The sequence below is a fragment of the Phaenicophaeus curvirostris genome, chromosome 3, assembly GCF_032191515.1.
Source record: "Phaenicophaeus curvirostris isolate KB17595 chromosome 3, BPBGC_Pcur_1.0, whole genome shotgun sequence".
NCBI lineage: Eukaryota > Metazoa > Chordata > Aves > Cuculiformes > Cuculidae > Phaenicophaeus > Phaenicophaeus curvirostris.
In genome coordinates, this window is record NC_091394.1 from 69,722,499 (window position 1) to 69,743,305 (window position 20,807).

Below are 20,807 nucleotides of genomic sequence, written 5' to 3' on the forward strand. Positions count from 1 at the left end.
TTTCTTTTCTGTTCAGAATTTCTGAGAGGTTCAGATTGATTTCCAACCGTAAGTTATGAATGAAATAAAAAGAAGAGAACATTTGCTGGTAGTACTGAACTGCTAGATCTGAAATGGGATAGGACGGAGTCCCCAAGAACCCTCCTATCATCTCACGCTACAAACCAGCATAACAACAATTTACCCTGCCGGGTGCTGAAAACGGCCACCTCCCTTTTTGCGGGTTAAGCAACAGGCTATAACAAAACCACTTAAAAAGGGTTTGCCTCTGGCTTGCAGCTATCGCAATGCCAAACCCTTTTAAGCTAATGGCTTGTATATTCATTCAGAAACATGTAAGCCGCGCAATTCAAGGATAATAGATTAGAAACAAAACAATCCTTATTTAACAGTTCTAATTGGATTTAGAAGACTTTTAGCTATGCAATACTATTTGCGATCCGGTTACATACATTACAGCTCTGTTTGAACAGGGCAGTCAGGCTGACCTCTGTTGTTTAAGATTTAAGTGTTACCGTGGAACGCCAGCTGAAAAACCAGTTGGAACTTCTGGAGAGACAATCTGCCAAATTAGGTTTCGTGAAGTTCTTAAAAAAAAAAAAAAAGATTTCGTCCGGCTCTCAATCAAATAACTTCGTGACATAAAGAGGAATCTGTTCATGATGAGGGTGGTGAGGCACTGGCACAGGCTGCCCGGGGAAGGGGCGGCTGCCCCATCCCTGGAGGTGTCCGAGGCCAGGTTAGACGGGGCTTTGAGCAGCCTGGGCTGGTGGGAGGTGTCCCTGCCCGTGACAGGGGGGCTGGAACTGGGTGATCTTTAAGGTCCCTTCCAACCCAAACCACTCCATGATATCTCACCGGCTTATGAACTCAAAATCGGGGGGTTTTAACCACACCTCGCACACACATACCCTGGTAATCGCCGCCCCAAAGACTGCTAGCAAATTGGGAACAGCTGAAGGCAACTCCCGCCCCTCTTCAAGCCCCACCGCAGGACGCGCTCACATCGCCTACCTCAGCCTTTCCGCTCCCAAACAGACCAACACCAAGCAGAGCCCGCGCTCACCGGCCGAGCCCTGACGGCGGGGAGGCGGCCCGGGGCCGCGCTCCGGCAGCCGCACGGCCTGTGGAACGCTGCCCGGCCGCCGCCGGGAACGGGGAGAGGGAGGAGCGGCCGCCACCGCGCGCCGCCCGCCGCCGTCCCTCACCTGCTCGCCGCCGGCCCGCCCCCGCGCGCGGGAAAGGGGGGCGGGCGGGGACCTACTGCGCGCGGAGGGAAGGGCGGGGCACGCCTGTCACGTGCGGCCGCGCCCCGCCGGGGCGCGGGGCATGTCGGGTGCTGTAGTTCCTGAGCGTCGCGGTGCATGCTGGGACTTGTAGTTCCGCGGGTGGGCGTGTGTGTCTGTGCGTGGTGTGGTGGCGGAGGTGATGAATGGCGGGTGTATGGCTTAAAGTGATACATGCTTTGAGCTAAAGTAACTGTTTATCTATGTGAGATACACTCAATCACTGGTAAAATATTAAAAAGGACAAAGTCTTCGAAGTAAAGATAATAATATTTTTATTTTACAATTCATCGCTGAATTGGATGCCCTTCTAAAAAAGGCATACAATACCACAAAAGCAGCAGGTATATATACTAGTTTTAGACAAAGAAGCATATAAATCTCTTCAAGGTTGCTCATTATATTTTTGGAGTATTCAACCATGTCTGGAGACTTCCTTCAGGTTACCTCTTGACCTAAACCTACTACGTCTTGCTAGACAACTACACATAACATCTGGAGATTGTCTGCATGTTACCTCTGGATACAAGACAGATTTATTTGACAGGATAATTAAACATACAAGCCAGCTGCAGTAAAACTTACCAATTAATTCTCACATCTATCTATTGAATGGTTGGACTCAATGATCTAAGAGGTCTTTTCCAACCTAGTTCTTCTATGATTCTATCTCTGTCCTCTCTTGTAATTTTAATTTGGGGGTTGGAACTAGATGACTTTTAACGTCCCTTCCAAGCAAAACTATTCTATGATTCTATGATAATTATGTCTATTCCTCTCCTGTGAGGCCTCCTCTGGAGTATTTTTTCCAGTTCTGGAATCCTCAAAATGAGAGGGACATGGAGCTGTTGGAACAGGTCCAGAGGAGGGCTACAGGGATAATCACAGGGCTGGAGAACGTCCCATATGAGGAGAGGCTGAGAGAGTTGGGGTTGTTCAGCCTGGAGAAGAGAAGGCTCTGAGGAGACCTCGTAGCAACTTTCCAGTACCTGAAGTGGCTACAAGAAAGTGAGGAGGGGCTGTTTACAAAGGCTTGTAGTGATAGGACAAGGGGCAATGGGTATAGACTGGAGAGGGGAAGATTTAGACTAGACATAAGGAGGAATTTCTTCACGATGAGAGTGGTGAGACACTGGCACAGGTTGCCCAGGAAGCTGTGGATGCCCCATCCCTGGAGGTGTCCAAGGCCAGGTTGGATGGGGCCTTGGGTAGCCTGATGTAGTGGGAGGTGTCCCTGCCCATGGCAGGGGGGCTGGAACCAGGTGATCTTTAAGGTCCCTTCCAACACAAACTATTCTATGATTCTATGATTCTATGATTCTATGATCTAAAAGATGACCAGTTTTACAAAGAACAGAACACTCTGTAAGATAAGATAACGAAGTAGGGAAGCCACATTGCTGCGCTAGTAGAAAAAGACTAAGTTTTTTACAAGTTTGGGCTGTACTCCCTGTGGGAGCAACACCAAGTATATGGAAGATTAATTGGGACTAAGATAAAGCCTGAAGCTGGTATGAAGCGTATTAAAATAAACATTACTAAATGACCACGTGTTCCAAACTAGACACACAGGTTGATGGAGCTTGAATGTGTGAGAAGGCCAGGCTGGAAAGAAACAACAGGGAATAAGTGAATTGAAGATGTGGCTGAGAACAGTCACGAGAGTGCAGAATAGACAAAACCAAAAACATCCTGTTTTTCTGATGGTTGGAAAGCTGAGGAACTGTATAAAGATCTGCCTGAATGAGCGTAGCAAGAGTAGTAGTGGCAGTAGTATTACTTCCCTAATGTGACTTCTGTATACTGTGCTGATTAAAAGAAGATAGAGAAATCTGCAAGGTCTTTCTCCTTCATTGCCGCACCCCCTCTACAGTTGAAAGTTTACCAATGAGGAAGACTTCGAGCCTTCATCTTTGGACACCCAGGAGGGGTCCTCATGACCACTCAAAGGACCAACTGTGCATGCAAACAAGGTGTGGAGATATGTTAATGATGTCTCGGAAAAAATGAATATGTAAAACATTTCTGGGAGATGAAATGAACACATATAGGTCTGTAACATAAAAGATGTGGTTTTCTCACTTGGGATGTGTGGTTTTGGAGGAGTGTTCCCCCGTGCACCCAGAACTGCAAATAAAAGAATACCTTGTTAATAATGACCATCCAGTTGTCATTATCTTGGAATCCTTACCCAGCTGCACCTAGCCTCCCACTTTTGCGAGGAGTGCTAGAATGCAAAGGGGTTTGGAATCCAGGCTCCTGATGATACAAGAAGTAGTTGCTGTAACAAAAAGTGGAATATTTTGATTTAAGCTAAAGCAGAGTTAAGTTTCATCTAAGCAGTTGCATGTTTTCAGAGTTAGACAGAATGTCCCTCTGATAACGTGTTTTCTTTCAGACAGTGCTTTTGCAGACACTGTTCATTCTGTGGAGATGATGAAGTCTTAAGTGAGGTGCAATCTGTGCTGAGCAGACCTCTTCTTCTGTAATCACCTTTGTTTCCAGTCTCTTCCCATCTCAAATGCAAGGTCAGGCAGAGAGCTGCTCCAAATGAGCAACAGTTTTTACCATTGCAAAGCTTCATAATAACATTAGTATCAGTCCTTAGAAAATAATAGAATATGCATAAGATTTCTGGGGAAATTTATACATATTCATTTAAGTAGGAAATACATTCTGCAACAGCTTTTGTCTCGCTGCACGTTATTGATAGAGAACACTGTCCCATGTTACCCAGGCCTGGTAAAGGGTGCTTATTTTCTAAAACTCCAAAACAAGTCTTGGAGAGTTTTATTTTTCAGTGTCACTGGATGTGGGAACACCAAGAACTGTGTCAAGTGTGGGGAGCTAACGTCGTGTCACTTAACACCACCATAAAGCCCTGCTGTAGAACCAAGTGTTTTCATGTGGCAGCATAGGAGATGTAGCAGTGGAGCACCATGTTAAATTTCATGGGTAAGAGTGATCAGTGAATTTGCTTGGTGTGCATGGAGAGAGGGAATTGCTGTTCTTTAGTGGTGGAAATAAAACGGTGTCTTGCTATCTTATAGTGACCTGTGTATGTAAACAGGGATACAATACCTTGGAGAAAATGAAAACAGCACAATTTGGGTTAAAGTGTACACTTTCTAAATGTACACTTTCTTTAAATATTTTGTATTCTTTGTACATCACATAAAAATGTGATACCTAGAATATCTGAGAAGGTCCTTCTGTTGAGTTTTCACCTGGAGCTTACCACATGCCTGGATTTCTAAGATTGCCTCTTCCCTGGCTTTGGATCTTTTTATCTGGAAGGTACTCAAGGACTTTGGGATTTTAGGGTGTCAGCAGGCTGCTCGAACAGTAGCTGTGACTGCTGCCCAGCATCTGTGTTGTGTTCACGGATCTGGAAGCTGTTAGAAACTTCCTGAACATACTATACCTCTTGTTCAAATGCAGCACAACTGATCTGCTTGTTTATAATAAATTCGATACGTTCTGCAGGGCATGGACACAGAAATAGCATAGCAAAACTATGCTGGTAAGGTGATCTTATCTGTGATTGCAAACTACTATAGGCCGGTTGCATTAGCATGTCAATCTATTCTGTTCTCGGGGCTACTGTAACCACTGGAGTGCAATTCTTCTGCTGGAATTAAATTCTTAAGGAATGTTGGTTGTTTTTTTTTTCCTTATTTCTCCTCTCCCCTCCCCTTGTCCCCCCTTGTCATATTGTTTAAGCAGTAATTCAGTAATTTCCTCAGATTTGGCAGAGCTGCTAGCATTCATGATGAGTAGAATTAATAGATTTGAAAAGCAGTTCTGAATGATTAGTTCTGAAGTCATGCCATGGGGAACTTTTTTTTTTATCTAATTCTCTTTTTAAATTCCCAGTTCTGTTTTAAATATGTAGTACTCAGAAGAGATAACACAGTGGAATTTTGACATGTGTTATGTTAATGTGAATATTAAATTAGAGGAAATTTTTATCAACTGCTTTTTGAAAATGGTGCTGCCAAACCTGATAGGCTGAGTATATACTTACTATGAACTGTAAACTTTATCTCACTCAAGATGAAATATCCTCTAACATATAGCAGCAGAGGAGGAAAAACTGCTAGAAAGAAGAGAGTCCTAACTTCTAGTTGTTCAGAACACTCTTTTTTCCATAATAGTTGAACATGTCTGAGCATTACAAAAATTTAGTGTATATTCTGTATTTTTTTTATTTTTAAGGTTTTCTACGTACACCAAGCTACTTTATAAAAATAAATGAGATTTTTTTTTCACATCCAGAAATATTTGATAGTTATAAAAGCACATTTTTCAGTCTGTCAGTCAGCTATCCCAACAGGTTGTGTCATGACATTCACTGTACAGGTTAACACAAAATTTCTAACAGCCCCCTTGGTGATAGTAAGGTCAGTTTTCACTATGACAGTATTGATCAAGCATGGGTCCTATCCCAGATCCTCTGAGGAGAACAGGGCATTTTTCATCACCGTGAGCAGGTACATGAACAGGGCTGTATTTCATAGAATCATAGAATCGTGGAATTGTTAGGGTTGGAAGGGACCTTAAAGATCATTTAGTTCCAAACCCCTGCCATGGGCAGGGACATCCCACTAGACCAGGCTGCCTAAGGCTCCATACATCCTGGCCTTGAACACCTCCAGAGATGGGGCACCCACAACTTCCTTGGGCAACCTGTTGGACAGGTTGGACATTAGGAAAAACCTCCCTGAAATGGTTATCAAGCACTGGAACAGGATGCCCAGGGAGGTGGCCGAAGGTATTTAAAAGACAGGTAGATGAAGTGTTTAGGGTCATGGTTGAGTAGTGGACAGGTACAGTTGGACTTGATCTCAAAGGTCTTTTCCAACTTAGCGATTCTACGGTTCTACATGATAAAGTCACTCTGTAAAAGACTGGTAGCACTAGCAGAAGCTTAAGTACCTGGACACCCAGCACACCAGCATGCAGTAGAGGGAAAACAAAAAATAAACCGCATTTAAAACCTCACCAGAAAAGAAAGCCCAGAACACCTATTTCAGTTAAATACCAGCACAAACATTGTCTGCAAGAAGTCTCTTTCACCCCCATCCCACTTAGTTTTGTCCTCTATGGATGCCCTGTTATGAGTTTGTCCCATAAACTCAACGCTGAAGGCTGTCCACATCATAATCATAGAATAGTTTGGGTTGGAAGGAACCTTAAAGATCACCCAGTTCCAACCCCACTCCCACAGGCAAGGACACCCCATTAGATCAGGCTGCCCAAGGCCCCATCCAACCTGGCCTTGAACACCTCCAGGGATGAGGCAGCCACAACTTCCCTGTGCAAGCTGTGCCAGTGCCTCACCACTCTCATTGTGAGGAAATTCTTCCTAATATCTAATCTAAATCTGACCTCCTCCAGTTTAAACCTGTTCCCCCTAGTCCTATCACCACAAGCATTTATGAGTTGTCCCTCTCCAGCTTTCTTGTAGGCTCCTTCCAGGTACTGGAAGGTCACTATAAGACCTCCTTGGAGCCTTCTCTTCTCCAGTCTGAACAAGCCCAACTTTCTCAGCCTGTCCTCATAGGGAAGGTGCTCTAGCCCTCTGATCATCCTTGTAGACTCCTCTGGACTCGTTTCAACAGCTCCATATCCTTCTTATGTTGAGAATTCCAGAACTTGACACAATACTCCATGTGAGTTCTCACGAGAGAGGAATAGAGGGGTAGAATCACCTCCCTCAACCTGCTGGCCACACTTCTTTTGACATAGCCCAGGATGTGGTTGGCCTTTTGGGCTGCAAGCACACGTTGCTGGCTCATGTTGAGCTTCTCATTGACCAGCAACCCCGAGTCTTTCTCTGCAGGGCAGCTCTCAATCACTTCATCCCACATCGTGTACTGAAATCAGGGATTGCCTCGACTCAGGTGTAGGACCTTGCACTTGGCCTTGTTGAACCTCATGAGGTTCTCACAGGCCCCTTTCTCCAGACTGTCCAGGTCCCTCTTTGGTATTCAGAAGTTCCAAGGAAGTCAGTGGAATTTTTGGCTGCTGAAGAATGTGGGCTCAGTGCCTTGACATCACAAGATGCTATTCAGTCATCAGGAATTGACTGCTGCTTCACTGGGGTAACTACGCATAATGACGGTAAATTAAAATTGGGTCTGTGCCTTTTCTGGTTTTCTCTTCATAGTAGGTCTTTCCAGTGTATTTCGGCTGTAGAAACCCGTAAAGCTTTGAGACTGACTTGCTCCAGCTACTCGTGCAAGAAGAAAATACGTGGCTTTCATTGCAGGCGAGACTGAGCCACCATGTGGCAATACCGCGCATTTCACCTTTATTAAGTCGAAAGGACAACAAAAGCAGTTGCTAAATGTGTATGGGCAAGTATTTGCAGTTTTTTTTCCGCATATATTAGTATCAGATGCCACCCATGTTCTGCCTCCATCCACTGGTTATTTGTTATTTTTTTTTTTTCAGAGGATTGGTGTATATATTATAGGCTTGATTAAAATTTGCCATATTTTCATAATCCTTTGTGCCAAGGACATGATTTTTTTTGTTAATACTAGCTGGTTAGCTAGCTTAATTTAACCTTGTTTAGGGGCTAGGGCTTTCTCTGCTGGGAAGAAGAAAGCAGGAACTGCTAATTGTATAACACTAGTGTGCCAGCAATTCCATCTTCTGTTGTGAAAAATAATACGGATAATCCTATAGGTAAGAACTCTGGGATAATCTTGTTGAATTAAATGTGGCTTCTTCTGTGCTAGTTGAGGTATAACACGTTTTCAAAGTCCTACCTGCCCTCCTGATCATGTGAAACACTGAGGATATATTTTCAATCAGGTTATGGGATTTAGACCCTCAAATCTCATTACATTTCAGTTCGAGACAGACACTCAAATTCCATTGTATTTTAGAATAATTCAGGCATTCAATCCCATTTTCTTTCTCAGGATACTGTGAAATCTATAACTTGGAGGATGTTTGTTTTATGACAAAACAGTCAATTTTCTTTCTCAACTGCAAAGCCTTCACCATTAGAAGTGATGGATTTTCTCCGAAAAGCAATTATTTCTGTAATTCCACCCTGGTGCAAAACCTACACATCTTTAAGGATGCACAGCTGCATATTTTGGAAGTAGACATAAGCATTGGAACTGGGAACTTCATAAAATGTGAGCATTCAGATCCTGACTTTTGATCCTGTAATACTTTAAGCTGCTCCTATATCATTCTAACATTAAAGTCAGCTTCTATGTGTATGTATCAGCTTCTATGTATGTGCATATTGTATTTTAACGCTTCCTATGTCTGTGAGATGCTAGTTCACCACATGTCCAGAGGGACTTTGGCTTTTGAAGGGCTGAAAAACAATGACCTCTTATACATACACTTTGGGAGCCGCTGCCCTTGGGAGGTTGTACTATACAGCTTCAGATATCTGGTGGTCAAAAAAAAAAAAAACCAAGAAGAGAGCATGTGCTACAGAGAGCTTTTCAGAACAACTCACCATGCATACGCATGGTCCCTCGTCAATCACTAGTCCAGGGGTGGATGGGGATGGAACCTAGGTAGCCTGAAAGGTATAAAAGATAGGCTGGCACATGTCACCAGTCCTCCCACTAACACTGGATGTGAGTACCTACAGATCAACACTTCTCTGGCTCTAAGGGAGGTGAGAAAAATCTTAGCTTTCCTATACTCTTCCTACTCTTTCTCTGTTTTTTCACTTTTTTTGTTTTTTTACTCTTTTTTCTTTCCCACTCTGTGGTTCAGTCCCAAATGAACTGAAGCTTCATCTCTGCTGGTCTCTAACAAGTAAAACCATGTTTCCTATGTTTCTGAAGCTGGTAAAGTTGCCTCTGCTTTCTGAGTCCTTTGAGGGTGACTGTTGCAATTGTTTGTTGGGCTTTTCGTCACCGTCAGTGCTTTCTGAAGTTTTAATAAAGTTATTGGTTTCTCACATCCTCTGGGCCCCTATGTAGCAGCCTTGCTCAGCCCTGGGCAGCACGCAATTCCCTCCAGAGCATTCAAAGAGTTTCTTTTGCCCATCACATTTCCTGAGTCAGCAGTGGAACGTATTTTCCCGTTCTTGCAAAGCAGGTCAGAAGTGGAATGTGACACTTTGTTCTCACTCAGGTTTTGAATTTCATACTTGACCCTTGTCCAGAACACTCAGAAATGGGATGCAGATTGTTTCTTTGTCTCCTGACTGATTACTTTCAGCCTAGTAACACCGTACATTATCTTGTGATGCTTGCCATAAACTTAGCTTGTAATGTGGTTCTGTACCTAAATTGTTTTCAAGGTGGTATCCTGATAATAGAATGGAATAAAAATAGACTTTTTTTGTGGAGTACCAGATTCACAGATATAGTCCAGCTGCCGTGTATTATTCTGGCAGTTCACTGAGCTACAATTGTGACTTACCAGCTTTCTATTCAGCTGTGGCTGTTGTGCTTCTCTCTTAGATGGGAGTTCTCAAGTAAGAAAGCAGAAGCAGCAGCCTCTAAGAAGTTAAAAAATTCCTGCCTGTCAGAGGCTAGGTCTACTTTGACTTACAGGAAATTTTTCTCCTCAGAGCAGGTCCAGGGAGGTTATTCTCCCTCTGTACTCAGCACTGGCGAGACCGCTCCTTGTATACTGTGTTCAGTTCTGGAACCCTCACCACAAGAAGGATGTTGAGGTTATGGCGCGAGTCCAGAGAAGAGCAACAAAGCTGGTGAAGGGGCTGGAGAACAGGCCTTATAAGGAACAGCTGAGAGCTGGGGTTGTTTAGCCTGGAGAAGAGGAGGCTGAGGGGAGACCTCATTGCTCTCTATAACTACCTGAAAGGAGGTTGTGGAGAGGAGGGTGCTGGCCTCTTCTCCCAAGTGACAGGGGACAGGACCAGAGGGAATGGCTTCAAGCTCTGCCAGGGAAGGTTTAGGCTGGACATTAGGAAAAAATTTTTCATGGAAAGGGTGATTGGGCACTGGAACAGGCTGCCCAGGGAGGTGGTTGAGTTACCTTCCCTGGAGGTGTTTAAGGCACGGGTGGACGAGGTGCTAAGGGGCATGGTTTAGTGTTTGATAGGAATGGTTGGACTCGATGATCTGGTGGGTCTCTTCTAACCTGGTGGACTCGATGATCTGGTGGGTCTCTTCTAACCTGGTGATTCTATGATTCTGAGTAGAGAAGCTTGCAGGTGTTATGGCCAGTATTTTCAGATGAATCAACTATCAGTGTGGACTTTGAAATAATGAGACTTAAAAACGTTTGCTTCTGTCCTTTGGCAGATATTCAGATTCCTAACAAATTGTTTCTTTCCTTCTTCCTTCATTTTTATCCTCCCTGTCAGCATTTTCAGCCCCTGTTTTAGCTGGTTATGTCTTGCTTTGGCTTTGAAATACAAAAGTAATTATGATCACCAACTACTACTAATGATGTGTCATCAATAAATACAATATACAGAAGTATTCTGATAATTTAACACATTGATGCTTGGGCAAAATTGTCCTAGAAATTGACAACTAAAGCCTCCTTGACATCTGGCCAACCCTCTGGAAAAATAACAAAATGCATAATTGTGACAATAGGTAGGCTTTATAATATTCCACTTGTCTCCAGCTTTTCCTGCCTTCTTTGCCTTGGTCTTTATTGGTAAAATGAACTTTCAGTTATATTCATTGTCCTGTGATCAGTGGGAAGGTTTGGATCAAGGCAGATTTGTCTTGGTGAAAGAGGATTATTTTGGGGAACATTTAAACAAACTTGACCTATGGAAGTTCAGCAGCCTGGTAGGATATGTCCATGAATGTTGAGGGGGTGGCCTAATATCAGTGCAAGGCCACTTGATCATCTTTGAAAGGTCATGGAGGTTGGGAGGAGGTTCCTGAGGACTGGCAGAAAGCAAATGTCACTTGTTTCAAGAATGATAAGAAGGTGGATCTGGGGAGCTACAGGTCTAATGAGAAGATGGTGGAGCAAATAACTTGTGAAACCCTTTCTGAACATAAAGGACAAAAAGTTGATAAAGACTAGTGGTTAAGAAGGGAAAATCATGTCTGACCAACCTGATAACGTAATGAGATGACTGGCCTGGTGGGTGAGGGAAGTACAGTGGAAGTGGTTTCTTGATGCAATTAAGGCTTTTGGCACTGTCTCATGTAACATCCTTACAGATAAACTGATGAAGTAATATCTTCATTAATGACCTTGCTGAGAGTACACCTTCATCAGGTTTGTGGACAATACAAAACTGTGAGGAGTTATTGACATACCAGATCGTTGTGCTGCTGTTCAGAGGGATCTTGACAGGTTGGAGAAATGGGCTATTAGGAGTTTCATGAAGTTCAACAAAGGGAAATGTAAAAGATCTACCTCTGAGAAGACATAACCCCATGGGATAAGGAGTACAGATTGGGAACCAACCAGCTGGAAATTAGCTTTGCGAAAGGGGTCCTGGGGGTCCTGCTGGACACAAAGCTAAGCATGAACCAGCAATGTGCCATTGCGGCAAAGGCGGCTAACTATGCTGGGCTGCATTAGGAGGAGTGTTGCCAGCACGCTAAGGGATGTGATCCTTTCCCTCTGCTTAGCACTGGTGAATAGTATCTGGAGAGCTATGTCCAATTCTGGGCTCCTCAGTCCAAGACAGATATGAACATACTGGAGCAAGTACAGCAAAATGCTATGATGATGACTGTGGGCTTGGAGCATCAGACAACGAGAAGAAGCTGAAAGAACTGGGATTGTTCAGACTACGCAGAAGGTTCAGGGAGTATCTTGTGCAGAAATACCTGTTGAGAGCGTGCAAAGAAATTGGAGCCAGACTTTTCTTGGTGGTGACCAGAGACAGGACAAGAGTCAGAGGGCACAAAGGGAAATACAGAAAATTCCATCTGACAATGAGCAAGCACATTTTATTATGAGGGTGATCAAACACTGGGATAGGTTGCCCAGAGAGGTTGTTGCTTGATGAAACTTGGAATCTGACTGGACACAGCCCTGAGAAACTAGCTCTAGCTGACCCTGCTTTGACTAGGGGCTGAACTAGACAATCTTGAGAAGTCCCTTGCAACATCAACCCTTCTGTGAGCTTAGAGGCCCACTGTCCTACTGTTGCTGCAGAACAAAAAGATACCAGACACAGTTTCTATTCCTATTTTCTTATAAGCATCTACAAGAATGTACTCTTTGAAGAGTGTAGGAGCAAAATTTGTTCTCCTCATTTGCTGTTGTGTGATGAAATGAAATAAAATTCAACTTGTTCCAGGTTGACAGGTAATCTTTGAATGTACTTTTTGATACCTTTTCTCTGAATGAGGTGTTTTTTTTCCTGTCCTTCTTTTTTCCTCCCTGCAATCAATATGAAAAGAACAGTGTAAGGAAAACCCACGAGTAGAGAATAATGAATTATTGTTAATTGAATAGTAGACTACATGGCTTCTTTTCAATCTAAATAAAATTATTATGGCAGAGATCTTAGGCATTTTGATTGAGGAGTCATATTAATGTGCAATAATGACTTCATTACATGCCTTTGAAGCTTCAAGTTTAAAAAATGATTAGTTTGCTCTTAGCTGGAAGTGATTAAAAATATTCTTTGTTTTACACCATTGAAACATTGACTTACTTTCCTTGTACAGAAAAGGTGATTCTTTCACAAACACTTTTTTTGGATGCAATGGTACCCTGCATTGTAATTTGACATGGCGAAGCTTCTGGTCCTTTGATATGGCATTTCTAGAAGGCTTTGGTTTTCCCTTCTAATGCTCTAAAGCTTACTATTTTATATGACACAATGTATTTTAGTATTGATTTATAAGAAGTCTCAAAGGTATTTCCTTCTCCATGGGGTAAAGAAGAAACTTGGTCCTGAACAGATACACAAATGGGACAGAATCTGTTAACTATGTGAGCTTGGACAAATCACTTCAATTTCACTTTACTGTCACTTCTCAGGTTTTGCTGTAGGCTCATTAAATGAGCTAACAAAGTTACAGTGAATATAATCTTCTTCTGAATCTGGAAGGCATCACTATTACTTGTATACAACCTTGTATTCTGAATTTAAAGTGATGCTTGTCTTTCCTGCACTACACAGCTCTGTTACAACAAGCTCCTGCCCACAATGACTAATACAGCCCTATAAAGGGCAATGTTCATTAACTGTATCCTGTGCACAAAGGGTGAGAGTTTCATTGTTTGTAACAATAATACAGAAACCTTTCAATTTATTTCCAAAGCTGAAATAGCAGCAGTGGTGTGAAACAGCTTTGTCTTGGAGCAACATGTGTCGCATTGATATGTAAATGAGCACACCCCGTGCTTCAATAAGTGCCAAGGTGGCAGTGTTTAGAACTGCTACACTTAAGTGAGCTTTTGTATTGTGCTAAGTTGTGATCAGCTAGCCAAAATTCTAGCATTGTTTCTCTCTCTGTTAGAGGCAGACTTTGAAATACTGCTATAGTTGACATCCTTGCATGTAAATTTGGATAGAGTCACAGTTTTACACTTTTCTTGTGATGTAGCGACATGTGGTTAACTATTTTTAGATGAACGTTATACAATAATGTATTTAATTCATGGTAAAAACATCAGATAATTTTGACTTTTGGGGTTGAAGAAGAAAAATCAGTCTTTCAGAAGGACTCTTGCCTAGTGCATTCTGTTTTTTTCAGTCTTTTCCTATTTCAGCTCCACCTTGTGAAATGCAATTCAAGAATAAGTTGCACATTGATATGTTAATTTAGCATTAACATTTGCCAGCTATTCTAATGCTGGAGGCTACAGTTCAGTGATTGTTATTGCTATCTTCCAGAGCCTAGAATTATGCTAAATATTTCAGGGTGTATAGAAAAACATCATTATTTTCTGGATGGATTTGTAACCTTGTATTGAACAGATTGAAACAAGTGATGATGACAAATACTTGAGGCAGAAGTTGACAAGAGAAAACAAGAGTTATCACATGAGAATCAATCACTTACTCATTTTAGTTCTTGACATAGCATTTTTTATTATCATCCAGTATTTATTGTGATGGATGATTACATGGACCAAAGACTCTTTTAGGAGAGATGAGCTCTAGTCAGAAAGATTCAGCTGATCCTCAGTGAAGGAACGTAGTAGGAAGTCCCCAAACTGGCGAAATTGAGAAACAAGTACACCGAGCGGTGTGTTCTGCACTACTTGTCTCATCATCCGGGCACAGTCCTAGTGGCTGGAAGGCCCATTCCTTCCTTCTGAACTGCCCACATGTCTTATTTCCCATAGAATATAAGAGTATACAAGGGAAACAGGGTAGGATGGTCTCAGAATGCTGGTAGGACACAGCCACATCTCCCTACCTGACCCAAGACTGGGGAAGAGCTCCCAGGAACCATAGCTTAAGTATAGGAATAGATACTTGACATGTCATTTCACCCAGAAATATGGATGGAACAAATCACTAGCATATTAGGGCATTCCCAAAAATTGAATTTTAAATGAAGGGGAAAATGGGACATTTGAATGAGTGAATAATATATTTTCTGTGCTGAGGAGGAAGCATCCTTTAGGATGCCTTTTGAATGAATACGTTGCTGTGGCTGGTTGTAATGGAAACAGCAGACTTTGTAAGTGTAGGGTGAGACAGTGGAACCTATGAGAGTGGTTATAAGAAAGGTAAACAAATATCAGATGGGGTTTTGCTGTCCAAACAGTCACAGACATTTCTAAGGAGATATAGTATGTGATCAAACAAAGTCACTATTAGAATGGTCAGGTTTTAATAAGAAATCAGTATAATATTTCATGACTAGGCATGAATACCCACATCCCCACAAGAGCATACTACCTGCAAAATTAAGAATGCCATCAATTTAATTTTGATGGTGTTAACTTCAATGGAATAAGTATTCCTAAGTCATCTGATGTGTTACCCTGACTCACTCACTCTAAAATACTGAGGACTTGAAGTTTCAGCAGGAAGACCTTGGCCTATTAGATATGCTGAGTCCACAGTTGCCACTGATTTTTTTTTTTAATCTTTTAATAGAGATACTAAAAAAGAAGAAGAGTAGTTACAGCATCCAAAATGTAACTCAGTATTTGAAGTATACATTTTGTAATAAAACTGGTAATTATAAAAACACATAATACAATAAAAGGTAAAAAGTTTGCATTTCACCAACATCCCATAACTGCCTTGCTTTCTATAAAGAAAGATTTTAGTTCTTCCTCCCGTAAATCTATATTGGAGCTAGAATGAAATACTTAATCAAATGTCTTTTTTGAAGAAGAAAAATGTGCTTGAGGTGGATTCAAGCTATTGCTTTTCCCAAGTTTATGCTTCCATATGGCTTTGCAGGGAACAAAACAAGACACAAAAGAGGAGAGAACAACAAAAGCTGACATTCAATTTTTATTGTTGGTGCTGATTTTTAGCTTCCAGCTTCATGAGTTGGAATGACAGGCCCATTGTACCATCTTAGCATCCATCCCAAGACCCAGCAAACCTGCATTGGCTACCTTTCAGGTCATAGGTTGCCAACGAAATGAAAAGAGGTTCTGCCTTAGTTACCTAAACAGATTTCTTTCACACCAAAGAGGAAAAGAGAAGTACAAAAGAGTAAAAGCAAACCAGAGCAAGAAAAAGAGAAGAAATGTTACACCCAGCACCCTAACCTTATATTCTGGATGATGTTACAGAATTACTGAAAGAGCAGTGAACAATTATGGAATCATAGAATCACTAGGAAGACCTTTGAGATCATCAAGTCCAACCGTACCTGTCCACTACTAAATCATATCCTTAAGTACTTCATCTACCCATGTTTTAAATACCTCCAGGGATAGTGACTTGACCACCTACCTGGGCAGCCTGTTCCAGTGCTTGTATAACCCTTTCGGTGAAGGAGTTTTTTCTAATGTCCATTGTGAACCTCCTCTTGAGCAGCTTGAGACCATTCCCTCTCGTCCTACCACCTATCACTTGGGCAGAGACCAACACCCACCTCTCTACAACCTCCTTTCAGGTAGTTGTAGACAGTAATAAGGTCTCCCCTCAGCCTCCTCTTCTCCATGCTAAACAACCCCAGCTCTCTCAGCTGTTCCTCATACGGCCTGTTCTCCAGCCTCTTCACCAACTTTGTTGCTCTTCTCTGGACACGCTCCAGGACCTCAATGTCTTCTTGTAGTGAGAGGCCCAAAACTGAACACCGTATTTGAGGTGTGGCCTCACCAGTGCTGAGTACAGGGGCAGAATAATTTCCCTGGTCCTAATGGGCACACCATTTCAGATAAAAGCAAAGTGCAATTGGCCTTCTTGGCCACCTGGGCACACTGCTGGCTCATGTTCAGTCAGCTGTTGACCAACACTTGAGATCCTTCTCTGCCAGGCAGCTTTCCAGCCACTCTTTCCCCAGCCTGTAGAGCTACATGAAGTTGTTGTGTCCCAAGTGCAGGACTCAGCACTTGGCCTTGTAAAACTTCATCCCATTGGCCTCAGCCCATAGATCCAACCTGTTTGGATCCCTTTGTAGAGCCTCCCTAACCTCAAGCAGATAGGGAACTTACTAAGGGTGCACTCAATCCCTTCATCCAGGTCATTGATAAAGATATTGAACAGAACTGGACCCAGTACTAAGCCCTGGGGAACACAACTTGTGACTAGCCTCCAGCTGGATTTAACTCCATTTACTGTGATTCTTTGTGCCCAGCCATCCAGCCAGTTTTTCACCCAGCAGGTGAAAAACCAGCAGGTGACTTTTCAGGCCAGTGGTGGCCAGTTTCTCAAGCAATATACTGTGACAAAAGATATCAAAGGTGAAAAATTATGTTACAAAAGGAGCTGGATTTCTTACTCTGTACAATGTAGAATATAGAATTCTACACCACAAAGCTCAGTGTATGAAATCTCCTTTCTTGGTATTAAATGGAGTTTCCGTGGTGTGAAATGAATTGTGTGCTGTAATCTGAATGGTAGCAATGTGACTTCTGTGCAAGAGAGATGGTTGAGAGGAAGCATAAATAAGACCTTACCATTTATTTCTGACATGCAGATCATGCTGCACATTAGATGATGAAGATATTTCTGTCCTTTGATATCCCGTGTTCTTACAAAAAATTATTATAAGTCAAAGAAATGAGCTCTGAGTCAAAATGATGGTAAAAGTGATGAGCTAGAAAATAATGTAAAGAGCTAGTACCTAGGAAATTACTGCAAATGTCTGGAGAAATAGGGTAAAGGAAATTGCTCACAAAGTTGTTCAAATGACTTAAGCTGCTGTCTGAAAAATAAATAATCTGGGATATGACTGTTAAAAATGAAATCTGGTTAAAAGCTGAAGTTTTTGAAGCACTATATCCAATACTGCATTACAAGCTATCTTTCCTGAGCCTCCTTCCCTGATTAAAGTTTTAGAAAGATTGTAGTGGGGGCAAATAGAGGGCAGAAGAATTGCCAGTGTCATTGTTCTGGTTTGAGCTAAAGCAGAACCAAATATCTAACTTTTCAGCTAAGCCTCTTCTAAGTAACTTCATTTTCTGAAAGTTAACAACATGTTTTACAGGCAGTCATAAAGAGTCTTTCTTACCAAAGTCATTAGCCCTTTTCCAGTGATGTCAATAGTGGGTTGAAGTCATTATTGCCATAAGATTCCTTAGTGGTCTATGTGAAATAAGAATTGATTATTTCATTCTCGTTCTTGTTAGATATTTACATCACAAAAAAAGATTGCTAGGATCAATACCGCCCAACTGATACCAGAGACTAAGCAGTGGCTGGATTCACTGCAGAGTGAAAATTGTAGTTAACATGATAGATGATCCTTTTAGGAAAGGGTTAAGTGAGTGATCTATCATGTCAGGGAAACTTGTCCTTTTTGCTGACTAGGCTCTTCTGTGATCTAGTCTAGTCTCAGTTCATTGGAGTGTCTTTCTGTATCCACTTACGGACAAGGCTTCTTCTTGCCTGTGTTTAACCATCTAAATTTATGTTTGAGGTGGTTATCTAGGACCCTTCATAGCCCATACAGAGATGAAATGATTTTCAGAGTACTTCAGTTTCTCTGAGATAACTGTTTTGGATCACTTTGTGCGGGTTGCTCTTGTAGTACTGTTCAGAAACGTTGAACATCAGGTCATCCCCTCCTACAGAAATGGCTGGGTCTTGGGTTTATTCACGTGCCCAGAGAGGAAAAGAATGTAAAACCTCTTAAGTAAAATTTTCTTGGTGGCTACAAGACTAAGAGCAGAGATGAGATGAACAGAAATCAAAATGTTATGTGTTCTGGGAAGCTCTTCCTGTGGAAAAAATCAAAGGAGAATGTAATGTTTAGTAGGTCTTAAATATTCACACTGAAAATGTTAGTGGTGAATCTTACTATGAAGGCAGAAAGTAGTGTTTCCTATTACTCAGAGCACAGACTTTCCACAAATTCCTGCAGTGTAAGCTTGTCTTTGATAGCTCTTCTTTCTGGGACCTCAAATTTGTTACTTTGATCTTTACTTCAGTTTCTATGTCAATAAAATGGGGATAGCAGTACTATGTATCTCCCTTGAAGACTTTTGCTTAAGAATTCCTTGTTGGATTATAGGTGAATAGTGTGCTGTATGTGCTCAATGGCCTGGACTAGCAGCAAGATCTCTTCATGTGGATGGTACAGACGTAAATGTGTCTATTAGAAAACAGTTATAAGCTTTACATAAATTTTTCACCTGCAGCATCTGAGCTCTCCCTTGTGTTTCCTTTTTTATTGTGGCCTTAAATACTTCCGTGTTTTTTTTCCAGAGAGAAAATACAGACCAAAAGGGTTTCTCTAAGGTATGATCATGGTGATGCGTTATGAATGTTATGGAAAAATCAAAACCAAATTATTGCTGTGTCTTATTAAAGATCCCTGTGTCTGGACCAGATATTTGCTCTACAGCCAGTTTTGCTAATGAATAAAAGGGTAACTAACCATAACATGATTAATTTCTGGGTGAAGGTCAATCTTTGCCTCTAACCCTAGCAAGTGTTTGTATAAAACAAAACATTTCCTGTATTGCAGAGAATGTTATATAACCTGTCCACTACCGGGACTTAAGAAAGAAAATATGTTGTCAAAGACCAACAGATCAGCACTCTTTCTCTAGAAAAAAAAGATCCTGACATTATTTATTAAATGTATCTAAACAAGTAGCGAGTGAATTTTTTTGATTATACTTTACTGTTTCTCATGCCTTGAATTGTGATAGCTCAGATAAATACGGTGAAAGACTGTTTGTTCTCGCTTTTGCTTCCAGAAATAACTCTTTATGTTTTTTTTCAGTGAAGTACTGTTTTGGAATTGACAACATCAGTCTCACTGTGTGAATCTCTGCAGCTATCTCAGCAACCTGTTCAGGAGTAATACAGGGTGGTTAGCATTTCCCTCTGCTTTCCAACAGTGAAACAATAATGGTCTCACAAAGCTATGCTAAATTAGAAGACTAGCTTTTTCTGTGCTAACTCCCTATTGTTATGTACAATTTTAGTCAGTATGGTGGAAGAAGAGGATGAAGCATCTCACCTTTCTGGGTGGTTTAAAAAACCTTCCCTCAGATGTTCTATAAATGTACTTGAGCTTTCCTTTAAGTCTCATGTCTGAATTTGAGAAACCCATAAAGGAAAAAAAAGATTCAAGCATCCTCTGCATGTAACTTTTAAAAGCTAAAAATAGAAGTAATAAAATCTCAGTGTGGGTCCCCAAAAGATAATCTAGTGGTAGGTACTGAATAGAGTACGCTGTGCAATTTGCTGATGAATCCTGTGAGGTTTACTTAGACATAGGTTCAACCATACTGAGAGCAGAGTAATAACTCAAGCACTTCTTCTGGGTGACAAAATTGTTGTCTTCCTGTAGCTGAGTTAGTGCTGAAAGGTGTAACAAGCTGGCTTATATATTTTTGATAGGAATTCTTTAATAAAAGGCAATAAATTTAAAGCACTCTGCTGTTCTATAAAGGTGTCATAAAAAAGGGACAGTATCTAATTAATTAACCATAATTTATTTTAAAAATAAACACTAAATTAACACTAAATGGATCTAATCACACAGGGAAAATCTGGGTATTTTTCAAGAAATTTAGATCCTGTTCATAGCTATTTTACCTTAACATTTCCTTGATTTCTATCTCACCTGCAGTATGTCCACTGTCCTTCAAAATCCCTTTTTCCTTAAAGAGTGGAGATGACATATCCTGTTATGAGCTATAACTTTATGTACGCAAGCAGAATTTGAATCTTGACCATCTAGTCCCACTTACAGAGCAAAATTTTTGCAACAAAAAACATGGACCTATTACTTGTTAGCATGTACATTTGCTCTCAAAAAGTCTTTAATCACTTTCTCCATATTTTCCTAGCTTAGTGCTATGTTTTCTGTTTAACAGGAAATGTTCTGAGGTTTTTTTTTTTTTTCCATTAGTCTCATTCTAAATTTGTCCCTACTTAACTACATGTGCTGTCTGCTTGCTTAAGGATTTAGTTCTGTTTTCTCTATGATTATTTGCTGTGCTTCCACTTAAGTGCTATCTGAAAATCTGGCT

At 41.4% G+C, this 20,807-nt stretch overlaps 1 protein-coding gene across 3 annotated transcripts in view; it reads right to left on the bottom strand.

Moving 5' to 3' along the window:
- SNX16 (sorting nexin 16) overlaps window positions 1-1,139 on the bottom strand; it is a 29,916-nt gene extending 28,777 nt beyond the window's left edge. For 2 of the 3 annotated variants that reach the window (XM_069854282.1, XM_069854280.1), the window contains exon 1: window positions 1,015-1,139. The gene's annotated coding sequence lies outside the window, so the exon portion shown is untranslated. The remainder of the gene's footprint in view (window positions 1-1,014) is intronic. The other variant, XM_069854281.1, reaches the window with a different exon arrangement.
- Between the last annotated feature and the right edge of the window lie 19,668 nt (window positions 1,140-20,807).